The 13,697-nt window shown below is 42.3% G+C and overlaps 1 long non-coding RNA gene across 1 annotated transcript in view; it reads left to right on the forward strand.

The window, feature by feature from the left end:
- Nucleotides 1-220: 220 nt before the first annotated feature.
- LOC125960861 (uncharacterized) overlaps nucleotides 221-13,697 on the forward strand; it is a 49,332-nt gene continuing 35,855 nt past the window's right edge. Inside the window, exons 1-2 of the long non-coding RNA XR_007470958.1 lie at nucleotides 221-361; nucleotides 1,287-1,451. This is a non-coding gene — a long non-coding RNA (uncharacterized LOC125960861). The remainder of the gene's footprint in view (nucleotides 362-1,286; nucleotides 1,452-13,697) is intronic.

Consider the following 13,697-nt stretch of genomic DNA (forward strand, 5'->3'; position numbering starts at 1 on the left):
AAGAAAAGTTGCTAACCAGTCTACTGCTCTGAGACGTAACTGTTCCCAAACTCAGGTTCAGCCTTCAATTATCCCTTCCACACAGAAGCTTCCCTTCTCTGCCTTTGCCCAAACTTGCTATCAAAGAACCCTTGCCTTACTTCAATATTTCTAATTAATCTTATCTCAGCGTTTCCCTGGGTGGTTTAATCTGTTGCTCAAATATTCTTCTTACAGAAATACAGTTAACCTGTGGCCACTCAGCAGTGTGACTGAGCAACTGTTGCCTGGCCTGACAACCTGAGGCGAGACTTGTCTGGAACGGAACTCAGACGGAAGACCGCTTGTCTGGATGGTTTGCGTAAACGCTTTGCTCCCAGAGGTGCGTGGACTGAGATTTTTCTTATACTCTTCCCTCTGCTCGTAATACAGGAATTTAATGCCTGTCCTGATGCAGGTCTGTTTACCATCTCTCATAGGTTTAGACATTTAGATCAACAAGAAAAAATGGTACAAATAGCTTACTGCTCTTTTCAAAATCGAATAAACTGAATAATATTTTTATTCAAATAGTTTAAATGTTCTAGTGCATACACAGCAGAAAATGTGGTGCTTTAACTTTTGATGGAAATGAATTCATGCCGCGCTATTAAGATGTGTTTCCAAAATAACCAATGTGCCACAGTAACTTCACGAACACACAGCTTCTAATGATCGCCTGTAGAATAAGACTATGTATTCTTTTACTACTGTGAGTTTTATTTAGGTGATGAGAGTAATTATTCTGGCTATCGTTAGATATGATCGTCCCATTTATTCTGGTATTCTTTGTTACTTTATTGAAATATCAAAAAAATTCTCCAGAAATGATCCAGAGAAGAGTAATAACATCTTTGATGTATGTCTACCCATCAGTCAACAGCTATGTACTGAGAGCTTTTTATGAGATGAACAGGAGGAGGATGTTTGAAGACCTCTGGGATGGATAATATATACCACTTAGAGGTTCAGGCAGAAGCAGATTTAATACATAAATTAGATGCTTGTAAGAGAGTTGAGATGATGAAATGATGAACGCTCCAGACTGAGCCTCCAGAATTTTACTACTAGAAAAATTCCCCAGACTGCCTTGCCAGTGGAGCCTCTGCCTCTGCCACAAGCAGGGGTCGGGGGGGCGTGGAACTGCTCCGGCAGCCTCCAGGATGATACAGCCTTACCTGAGTCCCAGGTGTGGCTCCAGGGCCAGTTGTGCACCTCATGTCCCAGCACTCACCTTCCCACTGTTCTGAATTGTGGTCCCTATGCAGGTACATCTAACTGGGGAACCTAAACGTATCCAAAACACCTGGCCACAAGGAAGTATGAGAAGTGTAGATTTTAGCTTTCAAGCCTTTGCATAACAGGAAGGCACGCTGACAAAAGCTGAAACGCGCGTGACCAGCCAAGTTACAAAGCTATTGTACGGAATAAAGGTAAGTTAACTGTCAATTGAAATAGAACATAATATAGGAAATACAGATGCTGTGAAAACACCTAAGGGCAGCATCAAAACCAGACTTGGAAGGATGGCTGGTGAAGAGTTCCTCTTAGAAGTGGTAGCTGAGCTAAGCCCTGACAAAAGAGAAAACTGAGTGTGCCCGGTGAATGGACCTTTAGCTGGTCCCATCCACTCGCCGGTTAAGGGGCTCAGGCAGGAACCTTGAAAAGAGCTCGTTGAGCAGAAGCCAGATTGCATGGGTCTTTGTAAGCCATGTTAAGGAGTTTGCTCTTTTTGCTAATAAAATGAAGCATTCAAGAATTTAAGAAAGGGAATGACATATGCAGATTTCCGTTTTAAAAAGTCCACGTTGACAGTGAAATTTTCCAAACGGATTGGAGAGAGGCAACCCCGGAGTTAGGAATACAGGTTGGTTGCAGAGGCTGGAAGTAGGTTCACAGAATTGATGATGGAAAGAGTGGACAGGTTTGAGAGCTGTTAATAACCAATGTTTGGTATTTGGTTTTAGGTTAGTTGAGAGAATAAGAGAGAGCATTTCTATCTATTTATCTATATAAAATATGTTATACTATAACTATAAAATTGTAGCACATTACACTATCATAAAATTGTGTACTGTATTATACATAAATAATACTGTAATATATAGTAACGTATATTATAATAAGTCATGCTACAGTATACTTTTTTGGCAAGACAGTGCATGCCAGTGCCATTTACTGAAAAAGGCAGCACCAGACATGACGTTTACGTGGGTACAATGACTTTATAAGGCTTATGGGGCACCCAAGCAGATATCCAAGGAGAAGTGGAATGGAAGCTCAGGAGAACGTTCTCGAGTGGCCGCAGAGATTCAGGAATTACCGTCGTATCAACGGCAGTTGTAGCAATAGGAGTGAATGGGTTGTGTAGGAAAGGCGGCAGAATAGGAAGAGAAGAGAGACTAGGATAGAACCCAGAAGAACAGAGATGGTGAAAGGACTGGAAAAAAGTAGAAATTCCTTTAACAAATGAGATGCAGGTAACCGAAAAAGGAAGAGGAAAAGGTGCAATTGTGGTAATGGACATTATGGGAAGAAAACGTTTTAATGAGAGAGAAATAATGATTCAAATCTCCCGAGAGATTAAAAAACATGGTCCTTTGAGTTATCAACAAGGCAGCTCTTGGCAAGTTTGACGGGATAATGAGAGCAGAAATGGGTGTTCAGAGGGCTGAGGTGTGAGTGAAAAGAGGTGGCAACAGGACTTTTTGCCAATTATTTCGAGAGATTTGATAGAAAAGGGGAGAAAAGAATGAAGTAATTGGGGAGGTTAGGAGATGAAGGGGTTGTGTGTCATTTTATTTTAAGTTGAAAGAGACTTGAGAACATTTAAGTTTTATTGCAAAGTCGCCAATTGAGAACAATATATTGAAATTAAAAAAAGATTTCCTGCTGCAGTTCTGACATATCGAGAGCTTAGAAGTTGTCACTCCTACCCTTACAATAAGAAAAAATGAAACGAATTAGAAAGCAACGACTTTCTTGGATCCAACAAGAATTGAGATCTCAGGGCAGTCAACCTCCGCCCCCCCGCCCGCCGCCCCAAGTCTGGAGAGATAGTTGGATCCAGAGTCCCAGTCAAGGTCTACTTACCTGGAACAGAAGCTGTTGGACCATAAACTGGCGGGAATACTTCCACGGCTGTTCTGCTGAATTGCCGGGCCTGTGTGTGGACTCGGGAAGTGAGAAGCTCACAGACCTCCATCTTGGGGGTCTCCCACACTTCTGTGGATTCTACCTCCAGGAACTTATCAGATTTTCATGGTGAAGGGCTGAGTAAGATCCCCTCCAGGCTTTGGCAGGAGGAGGAAGAGTTCTCCACAACAAGGACCTACTTTTGGGAAAAGACCTCACTGGAGCCTCACCTGCCCAGGGGATGGCATTTCTGACTCCAGACCTCTCTTCCTTCCCTTTCTCATCTCGGGTGGAGGGTGAGAGACACTTGTGAAGCCCACGGGACCAATTAAAATCTGAGATTCATTCGTAATGGAACAATTCCCCTCCCCACCCATTATCACCCCATCCACCATTCTCCAATATAAGAGTGGATTACAGCTGAAAAAGCTTCAAGATGCAGACTCAGCTAAGGAGGCCTTCTTACAGAAGCCCCCAAACGACACAGGAGATGAAAACAAGATGCTTAAGGAATTGGAAGACTCTGGCACCTACAACTAAAAATACATTAAGTACAGCCCAACTCTTATCCAGATTAACATAAAACCTCATAACAGAGGACTGTTCATCTCAGTTTCTAGCTGGCTTTTCACAACAACAGCAACAAAAGCAGAAGGCATGATAAAATGCAAGTAAAAGCAGAGACTAAAGAGACAAAACAAGCATCAGAACCGAACTCAGACATGAAACAAATTATCATGCAGGGAATTTTAGAATAACTATGATGAATATATTAAGGACTCTAATGGAAAAATTAGACAACATGTAAGACCAGATGGATAGCACTAAGCAGAGAGATAGAAGTCCTAAGACAGAATCAAAAGGAAATGCTAGAAATTAATGAGAGAAAAAAAGCTTGAAGATAGGTCAATAAGAATGTCCCCAAATGAGATGGAAAGGGGAAAAAGAATGAATAAAAATGGAACAAAGCACTCAAGAACTGTGGAGTACTTTCAAAAGGTATAACAAATATATAATTGTAATACCAGAAAGAGATGAAAGAAAGTGTGGAAGAAAAGAGACATTTGCAGTGATAATGGCCAAGAATTTTCCAAAATCAATGACAGACACCAAACCAGAGATCCAGGAATCATGAATAACACCAAGCAGGATAAATACCAAGAAGAAGGGACGGGGAGTAGATAGAATGATTTCTGGACATGGTGGTGGGTGTGAACCAGATTACAGGGGAGGTCCTAGACATGAGCGTAAGTGTCAGTTCCCATTGTATTGGGGTTGGAGGACAAGACCCACGTGGATCCAGGAGTCGTGCTTAGTGTTGAAAAGTCCAGGTGATATCAGCCTGAGGCTGGTTTCCCCCCCGCTGCTCCCCTTCCTCCTCTTCCTCCTTCTGTGGTAGCAGAAATAATTCTGACTGTGTGGTCAGGCTTAGGAGAGAGAGAGGGAGTTTTCTGGTTCAAGAATTATGGTGAAGTTTTATTGAGTATTGAGGGTCCCTTTGAAGGAGAAAACTTTATAGCCTTCATTCTGTGATCGCTATTGCTGGCTGTCCGAGGTCTGTCTACAGTTGGATGGAGACACAGGACTGCAGGATTCATCAAGGGAGTTCTCGTCGGTCAAACAGCCCAGGTAGTGGCAGAAATTCTGTGTGAAACTGTCTCTTCACTTGCCACCCCCGTCTGCCCTGACCCCAGCCTTGTCCTCCTGGGCCTTTAGCATGTGTGCTCCCTCCTTTCATCCCTCGTAGTATTTATTCATTCTTCTCACGCAACACAGTTTACAGGATCCAGTTCCTTCTCATATCCTTTATGAGAACAAAATATGGTGTAAAAATAAATGCACAAATAAATCAATAATATGCATTATTTACAATAACACTTGCCCGACTTACGTGCCTTCCCTCTCCTTCTGTACTGTACCTGTGGTGGTGCGTATAAAGTAACCGCCTGGGGACGGATGTGGAAATGTTATTTTATCTTCTGTTGTTGCCCCTCATCGTGAAGCCAGTCTTCTCACGTTTGGCAGCCAGCTGAAAAGGGACCAATGTAATAAAGATCTAAGAAAGAAGACTTGCTTTGATACTTAGCGTCTAAGTTCAAAATAGGACTTACAGTGGGTGAGAATAGACTGGAAACGCAATGCAAATGTGTAGGACAGACACCCCACAGGTCTCACACACACACACACACACAGACACACACACAGAAAAAACCAAGTCCACCACTGAATAATCCATCCAGGGGTGCAGGAGGGCATTTTGGGGGAGAAGAATGCAGTTGGAAGCAGTAGGGGTAGGTACCCTCTCCTATGCTCATATCTTGACATGAGAGAGCTGAACAGCAAAATAGAACGCTGCTCAGTGCTTCGGAGAACCTAGGAGGGCAGGGGACTTGCCATCCACTCTGCAGACCGCAGGCTCACAAATGTGACAGTCTAGCCACCAAGGCACAGAGTAGCCGTCAAAGCCCCAGAGCTTCCCTGGCTTCTTGGGAAGCCAGGGATGGAAGACAATCTGTAAACTTCCCTGGGGCCTCAGCAGAGCCCTGAGCCAACTGAGAGACAGAAATGTCTTACCAGGAGCTAAGACAAGGTCACCAGGTAGGAACATGAGAAAATGCATCCAAAAATGGGGCGCGAATGGCCTGTCAGGGACACAGGGGAAAAACTCATTGCAACTTGAAGTAAAGGCAATGCTGCCTGCCAGGGAAACAAGGCAGGGGTGGTGGGGGTCAGACAGGCTGCAGAGCCACCTGGAAGGAGCCCGCCTGCCCCTGAGCGTAGAGTTCAGACTGGCGGAGGGAGCCCCTCAGGGCACCAGGGAGGGAAGTCAGGCTCTGGTGATCTAATCATGGAAGGAATATCCCCTAAACACCGAAATGGTATATGAGTGAGAAGTCAGGCACTCAGAGGAGGGGGTTACATGGGGAAGGGCCTGCAGCAGGAGGGTTCATTGGTTCCGTCTTAGGAGCTGCAGGCCACATCCTTTCATTCTGTACTTCAGCTGGATCTAACGTGAGTTTGTAAATCACTGCATCATAAAAGAAAAGCTGATGATCTAATTAATTGTTTTTATACACTGGCGATAGCATAGCCATATGCTGTAGAAAGGCTTTCTTTTATGTAGAGACAGGTAACTGTCATCCTCGGGAATTACCAATACTGAGTGCCTTTCTTCTATCTTCCCTGCTGGCTTAGCACAGTCCTTGGAGCCGATCACGCTTCTGTCAGGATGCTTCAAGAAACAGCTAAACATGGATGGACCTAGAGATTGTCATACTGAGCGACGTAAGTCAGACAGAGCTAGACAAATACCATACGATATCACTTGTATGTGGAATCTAAAAAAGGGTACAAATGAACTTATCTATAAAACAGGAAGAGAGTCACAGATGTAGAAAACAAACTTATGGTGACCAGGGTTTAACCGGAGGGGGGGGATAAATTGGGAGATGGGCACTGACATATACACACTGCCATATAGAAAAAGATAACTAATAAGGACCTACTGTACAGTACACGGAACTCTACTCAATACTCTGTAGTGACCTGTATGGGAAAAGAATCTAGAAGAGAGTGGATATATGTATATGCATAACTGATTCACTTTGCTGTACCCCTGAAACTAACACAACATTGTAAATCAACTGTATTCCAGGAAAAATTTAAAAACCAGCGAAACGACACAGCAAAAACTTTGCTTTCCTTTTCTTTAATAGGCAGCTCCTTCTCAGGACAGCATGTCAGAATTTCATGGCTCTTAAGTTTTCCTCAGTCTTCCTTTACCTGAGCTGATTCTTCACTTCTGCCTTTATGCGGTCAGGTTCAAATCTGCCCACAGTGTGATGATTAATGGCTACATAAAAGCGCAACCCGAGTGGGAATTTGCCTGAAAGTATTGTTCTGAAGTGGTTGCGAAACAAATCAGAATTGCCTCCAGGACTCTTAGAGGGAGGATGGATCAGGCCTGAGCAATGTTACCCTCACCTACCAGGCAAAAACCCCTTTATTTCAGGAAACCTGACTCTCATGAATTCTTAATTCTCTCCTCTCTCCCTTTCTTCCATTCACTCTTGCAGCTTTCGCTCTATTGGAAACATGCTTGTCTTCATTTGCTTATATCTTCCGGTCCCAGGAGCATAGTAGGTACGTGCGTATTTGCTGTATGAATAAATGATGAATCTACCCACCCTTGATGACAGAGTCTTCTAATAATTTGTCACATCTACAAAGAAATTTGCAGCTTAGTCCAAAGGCAAACATGGCTAGTTAATAAAGATAATATCTGGCAGCACAGAAATATTATTAAATTAAAAATAAGCTTAGAATGATTTTTGTGATGAGTTACATTCTCGAAATTAGGATACGTTTTGTAACTTCTCCTTTTCAACTACGTGAGCACTTTGGCTGAGTACCTCTAGTTCTGTTGAGTTTCGTTGCTACACGTTGTTCTTTAGAGAGTTTTTAATTAGTTTTAATTTGGAAAAAGAACATTTTTGTGTTCTGTGATGAAAACTGTCAAAATAATATGAATAAAGAATATACTTCATTTGTACTCACATGGAAATTCATGATTACACTCATCTAATCTGTAAATAATTTTTCCCCTATGTCACCTTCTAATTATTTTGCACAAAGTTTTACTCATATTGGTAATGATTATGACACGTCACTTGCAAGTTTATTTGGCATCTTTACTGCATGTTTTGCAGTGGACTTTCCTTCCCATCATATTAATTTATTTGGCGTAACAAAAGCAAGTGGACGATTCCACCATCTTGTAACTTTGTGCTAGCTGGGAGATTATTATGTAATGTATATTATGAAAAATAATAACCTAATAATGTCTTAGGAGTTACTGCTGAAGGTCAGGGCACGCTTTTGACAAAAGGGAACTTGGGAGAGGAGGTGGAGCTTCTTTTCTCTTCCTGCTCTACTGACTTGCCTGCAATGCTGAAATTCATAAGGTGTCTTACAAGACTGTCCCACAAGATTAGCAATCAGTTATTCTTGGTGTCAAGCAACGATCAGCCGGTAGCGTTGCCTTATATTTGCTCTCCCTCCTTCTCTGTCTCAGTCATCTTTGCTGTCCTTCTGCTTCCCCATAATTTCATTTCACAATATATGAGTAGCATATAAGCTTTTGTGCTTATATATATATACAGAATTTTAAGAATAAATTTTCTAAATTGGTTCTGGGGTTTCTGGAATCTGATTAGATTTAAAGACACTAATGACTCTATTTCCAGTAGTAATGAGAGCACCGATAGCTCATGGCATGGTCCGGCAACAGAGATACAAAGTATCACTGTTGGAGACTCTTAGACAGCCACAGGAAATAAGAATGTCATTGAACATGTGTATGACACTTTTGAACATTTTTACCAAATTAACAAGTATAATGAGGTTGGCTAGTTACTCCTAAGGTCACTGGACAAAGTGGGGAAAGAAAGCGGTGGGGTGAGGTATTTGAATACCCAGCTCAAGTACCACAAAAATGACCTGAAAGCGTCTGTGACTACCCTGAAAGAGACCTTCATCTCCTGTAGCTGCTGGGCTGGGATTATTGAAAATCAAACTCAGAATCTCATCCTGCAAAAGGCTGAATTACAATGCTAGTTGAGAAGCCCCTGCATTCTCTCTGTAGCCTCCAGGGCAGGCACAGAATTCAGCAAACATCCCTTGAACAAAATGAAATACGTGTTCGAGGCTATTCAAGTTTCCCTGTTTTTTCCTCCAGTCCCATTTGGCTGCTTCAAGGTTTGTTTGTTTCCTTTCCCCCGACCTGGGGCTTTTCGGGACCTGCCTGATTCATACAGCTCCGGTCTACCACTGGCAAATGGCCCCGGATGGCAGGAGAGCTAGCAGCATCTCACTCACAGCTCCGCTGGGAAGGCTTCTCCTCTCTGGGATTGTATTTCATCTAGTCTTCTTCAATCCCGTCACTATCCCGAGCCTTTAAAATTAGACAATTTCTGTAAATTATCTGTTTTTTCCCTAAAGTTTGCAGAGGTGACCTTGCCTTGTGCAACCCACTCTAGGCTACCTAGAAGTGGAATCCTTCACTAATGCTTTTTTCTTAAGCTTTAACTAGATCAGGTCTCTGAATGCTGACTAGGAAAATAACTTTGGGATACTATTAGCCTAGTTCTGAAAGTTTTCCTCTAAATATAACTTTCTTTTAAGTATTAAGGGCATCTATTAATAATCTATCTCTTCATTACCAAAATTATTAATTAGTTTTAGCCTCACAGATCCTTCTTTTTTTCTTTCTTTCCTGCTTTCTGCTGCTTCCATGCCAGTTTGGGCCTTTTATCATGGAAAACATACATGAAATAACTTCCTAACAACGCTTCTAGCCGTTAACTTACATCCCTTGTCGCCATGCGTTTTCAAACCCAGCTTTATATTTAGTTCAGCTGAAGACAGAAAGATTCATTAGGACACATTGGAGAAGAGAAAGATTTTTAGCCAAAAGAAAAGATGTTTCAATGTCGTATATTTTCCAACATTTCAAGACATGTTCTTGGAAGCTGTCGTACTGCTGAGTGCAAAATTTGGGGACCAATTGAAGGTAATCATGAGAAATAAAATTTCTGGTAATAATAATAATAATAGAGCTCTTAGGAGAAAGGAAACCTCCCGAAGAAGACTTCACAAGATGCTGATTCTGCCACGAAATGAAGCTTTGCACTCCTTGTTACCAGAATTGTTCCCTGAAGGTTAAACTGTCCATGTCACGTATGTGGCTTTGACTAGAGAGTTACACCAGTTAATCCCTAGGAATTTTTCCCATCTAATATTTTATGACTTAATTCGACACAGGGTAGTGCTAAAGAAAGACAAGGGATTGGACCAGTTGGTGGTGGGAAGGAAGGGAGCAGGGAGAAACAGAAGCCTCTTCAAAAACGCAGAGGTTTGTTGAACATATAATACTTACATTTGTAAATATATATTTCATGTTTATTTAATATATACAAATATGTGTGAATGCAGGTGTAGGTATGTGTGCGTATATATGAGCATGTACATAAACACACACATATATAACTGTACATATATACATACCTTACATTTTATTTTTATATGGAAAAGAGCTCGGGGTTTATACATTATTATGTAACCTGCTTTTCCCACTCAATACATAGTGTCTCCACGTCATTACATATTTTTCCATAACCTGATTTTAGTGGCCATGAAATACTTTATTGTATTGAATTTGCCATAACTTATTAGACAAGCCTCCCTTAGTTGGACATTTGGTTTATGTCTAATTTTTACTTTTTAAGGAAAGGTAAAAATTGATGGACTTTATAGAGATCTTTATCCATCCAGAGAGTTTGCTATTATAGTACAGGGTGTCATGTGCAAACGGCATTGCCCAAGTGGATAACAATAGAGTGTTTTTCACACCTCACTAGTAATTTTTTAAACAGATTATTTGAAAAAGGAATACTTCTTTTGAATAACACGTAACTGGCAGGCGCTGTGAGATCTGGTTCCCTCGAGACACACCAGATCGTGCACACGGTTGAGTGATTAAAGCATGCCACGCGATGACGTGATAGCCTATGTGTTCCCTTCGGGAGGAAATGATACTCAGGGATGAAAAGTTTATGCTATTCTTCTACTCACTTAGCATTTACAAAAGCACTTGCTCTACGAAAAGATTTCTAAATGTAAATTATCTTACCTCATTCTCATGAAACTATATTATAACCAATGAAAACAGAGTTTCCTACAAACTTATTCCCCTGGCTTAACATGGCATGGAAGTGCTGATGAGTGAAAAGCTAAAACTGTTCCTTTTTTGAGTTGGTGCTTCCCTAGTACCTGCCTGATCTTCAGCAGTTTTGTTACTCTACAGATTCGATCACATAACCCTCCCTAAGGCTGATTAGCAGAGCTAAGATCATTCTAAAGAAATTAAGAATTGAAACATAACTACGGTGCAGAAACCCATTGTCTTACTTCCCATTTCTTACAAACAGAATCCGAGGCAGGAATTCTTGAGTAAGCAATTTTGGACAGGGGGAGTGAGAGAAGCAAGAGAGGAAGAATAAATGTTAGGAGAATATGCTGTTAGCTGGAGACAAGCCTCCCACTTAGCCTCCGAAAGGCTGTGCAGAATTGGTCCAACCTTGAGTCAAGGTCAAGCACTGGCAAGTGGCTTCTTTAGGGATGAGGGAGGGGATGGAAACGTCACCAGTGAGGTGGCTCCTAGTCAGCAGAAGAGGGCTTCCCAGAGCTATTAGCAGAAGCCAGCCCCCCAAGCTTACCTGGATGGGGTACTAAGAGCGCCTACTAAGGTCCAAAACTTGCATCACTTTGATCCACTTCCATCTGACATTGAGTTTATGTCATCCAGATCCTGCCTCTTTAGGACTCTGGTTTGTCATAACTTTTGGAAAACTTAAACGAAGAGGATTGCTGGGACAATTACTGCACTCCTGAGGCCGTAATGCATATTCTTTATCAAATTCCTCTGCCACCTGTTCTGGGTTCCCTTCTCTGGCTAGTTGATCAGCGTGTCCCGCCTTGTGGACCCAAGCTTTCACTCCTGAGACGTCTGAGTCTGGATATACTTGCCCTCAGCAGTCCTTGTTCTTGTATTTGTCCGTTTACAGTTATAACAGGATACAGAAGTAACCACGTGAGCGATTCTATCATCTCCATGTTACCAGGGAGCCCAGCTCTGTCACAGCTTCTCCTCTCATCACCGCGTCCTACGGGGAGAACTACCCTTGAGCTCACAGTGGACGGTGTGGGTGACTCACTCACCTGCACATGTCTTGTTGCTTCTGGGAACTATTTAGGAAGAAAGTCACCTGGTAGGTGTTCTGAACTTACACCATAGATCCGTTACAGCGTGCCTACTTTTTGGAGCATTTTGACTCCTTCTTCCACAGTTTTCCATGGTCTCTACGGAATATGGGCTATTGCTTCTTCCCCTACTGAGCCACCCAGGAGTGTATGAGACCCTTTTCCTGGGGAACTTGCCAGGTGTTAAGCCCTATGCCACAGTTCAGGTCTCCACAGCGACACTCTTGTCCTTACCTAGATGGGCCTCTGGAACAGCCCCTCAGATCCACACCCAGGCCTTCTCCCCTGCTTCCTTCTGGAACGTGTTTTCCAGGGATCGCAGTGCTTTTGGTGCACGATTGCTCTCCCCGTCAGCAAACAGGACAAACATTTTAAAAGATTAGTTTTACTGAGGTATAATTGACGTAAAATCGCATATTTTTAAAGAGGACAGTTGAATAAGTTTTTTAAGGTAAGAAGCAGATTTAATAATATCACCTGTAAAGAGGTTGCAGGAAAATGGGTTGCGCGAGGATGGTCACATCCCAGGTCTCGGCGATTCCCAGGTTGGGCTGCCGAGGGAGGGTCCTTGGCTGCGTGCAGGAAAGAATGAAGCCACAGTAAAATGAAAGCAGAGAAGCACATTCCATGGGCAGAATGTGGTCCATCTCAGAAGGGGAGAGCCCAGTTTAATAGGTTTTGACACATAGATAAACCTGAGAAACTATCAGCACAGTTAAGATAGTGAACATATCAACCACACTCAGAGGTATCCTCTCTCCTGACTGTGACCCCTGCCCCACATACTCCTGGGCTCCCAGGTCACCACTGTCTGCTTTCTCTGACTGTAGTTTGTATGTTCTACAGTTTTACATAAACAGAACCATGTAACCTGTACTTCTTTTTGTCCGGCTTCTCTCACTCAGCGTAATTAGTTTAAGAATCATCTGTGTTGCCACGTTTATCAGAAGTTCATGCTTTTTTATTGTTGACTATTTAAGTTTTCTATTCAATGTGTAACCGCTGTTTACACACACGGAGTTGGTTCTATTTGTCCCCAAACTACCTTGTGCCTGTAATACAGTTACCATTTGCATGTATCAATAATCTCATTAGATATTACACAAACAGATGAAATTTAACAAACAGAAGAATTTTTTTCTCTGAAAACAAATTATAACACCTTGGAAAGAATAGATGAAAGAAAGTTGCCTTAAAATATTGCTTCTAAATTAGGAACGGGCAGAGGAACATAGCACGCAGGGAACAAAGTGTAGGTTTTAGGGTCTCCTCTGCACAGTCTCCTGTCAAGTCCAGGGGAGGCCCAACCAATGTGTTTTTGTAAAATTTGTGAAAGTAAAATATTTCAATTTCAATTGATGAAGGCCTGTGTGTTCCTCTCCACTTCACCTTCAGTGATGCCTCACCTGTAACTGCGGGGTGTTGGGATGGGCAGATACCAAGTTGCAGCTAAGGGGTTGTTGAGTGAGTTGGGGGTGCATTCACTTGGGTTTCACGGAGTATATTTGTGTGGCTTGAAGTCAGATTTCTTTTGTTATTGCGAAGTATCCTGCTGTAAGAGTGGCTTCCCAGAAGAGCAATACAGTCGTTGTATGGACTCACCAGCCAGGAGCTGGTCTGTAGAAAGTCTTCCAAATCCTTGGACCTGACAAAACCCCACAATAACAAGAGCATACCAAAAACCTGGTTAATGTGTGCTGTCAATTCAGAGAATCTTAAGATGA

Source organism: Orcinus orca, chromosome 13 (assembly GCF_937001465.1).
Source record: "Orcinus orca chromosome 13, mOrcOrc1.1, whole genome shotgun sequence".
NCBI lineage: Eukaryota > Metazoa > Chordata > Mammalia > Artiodactyla > Delphinidae > Orcinus > Orcinus orca.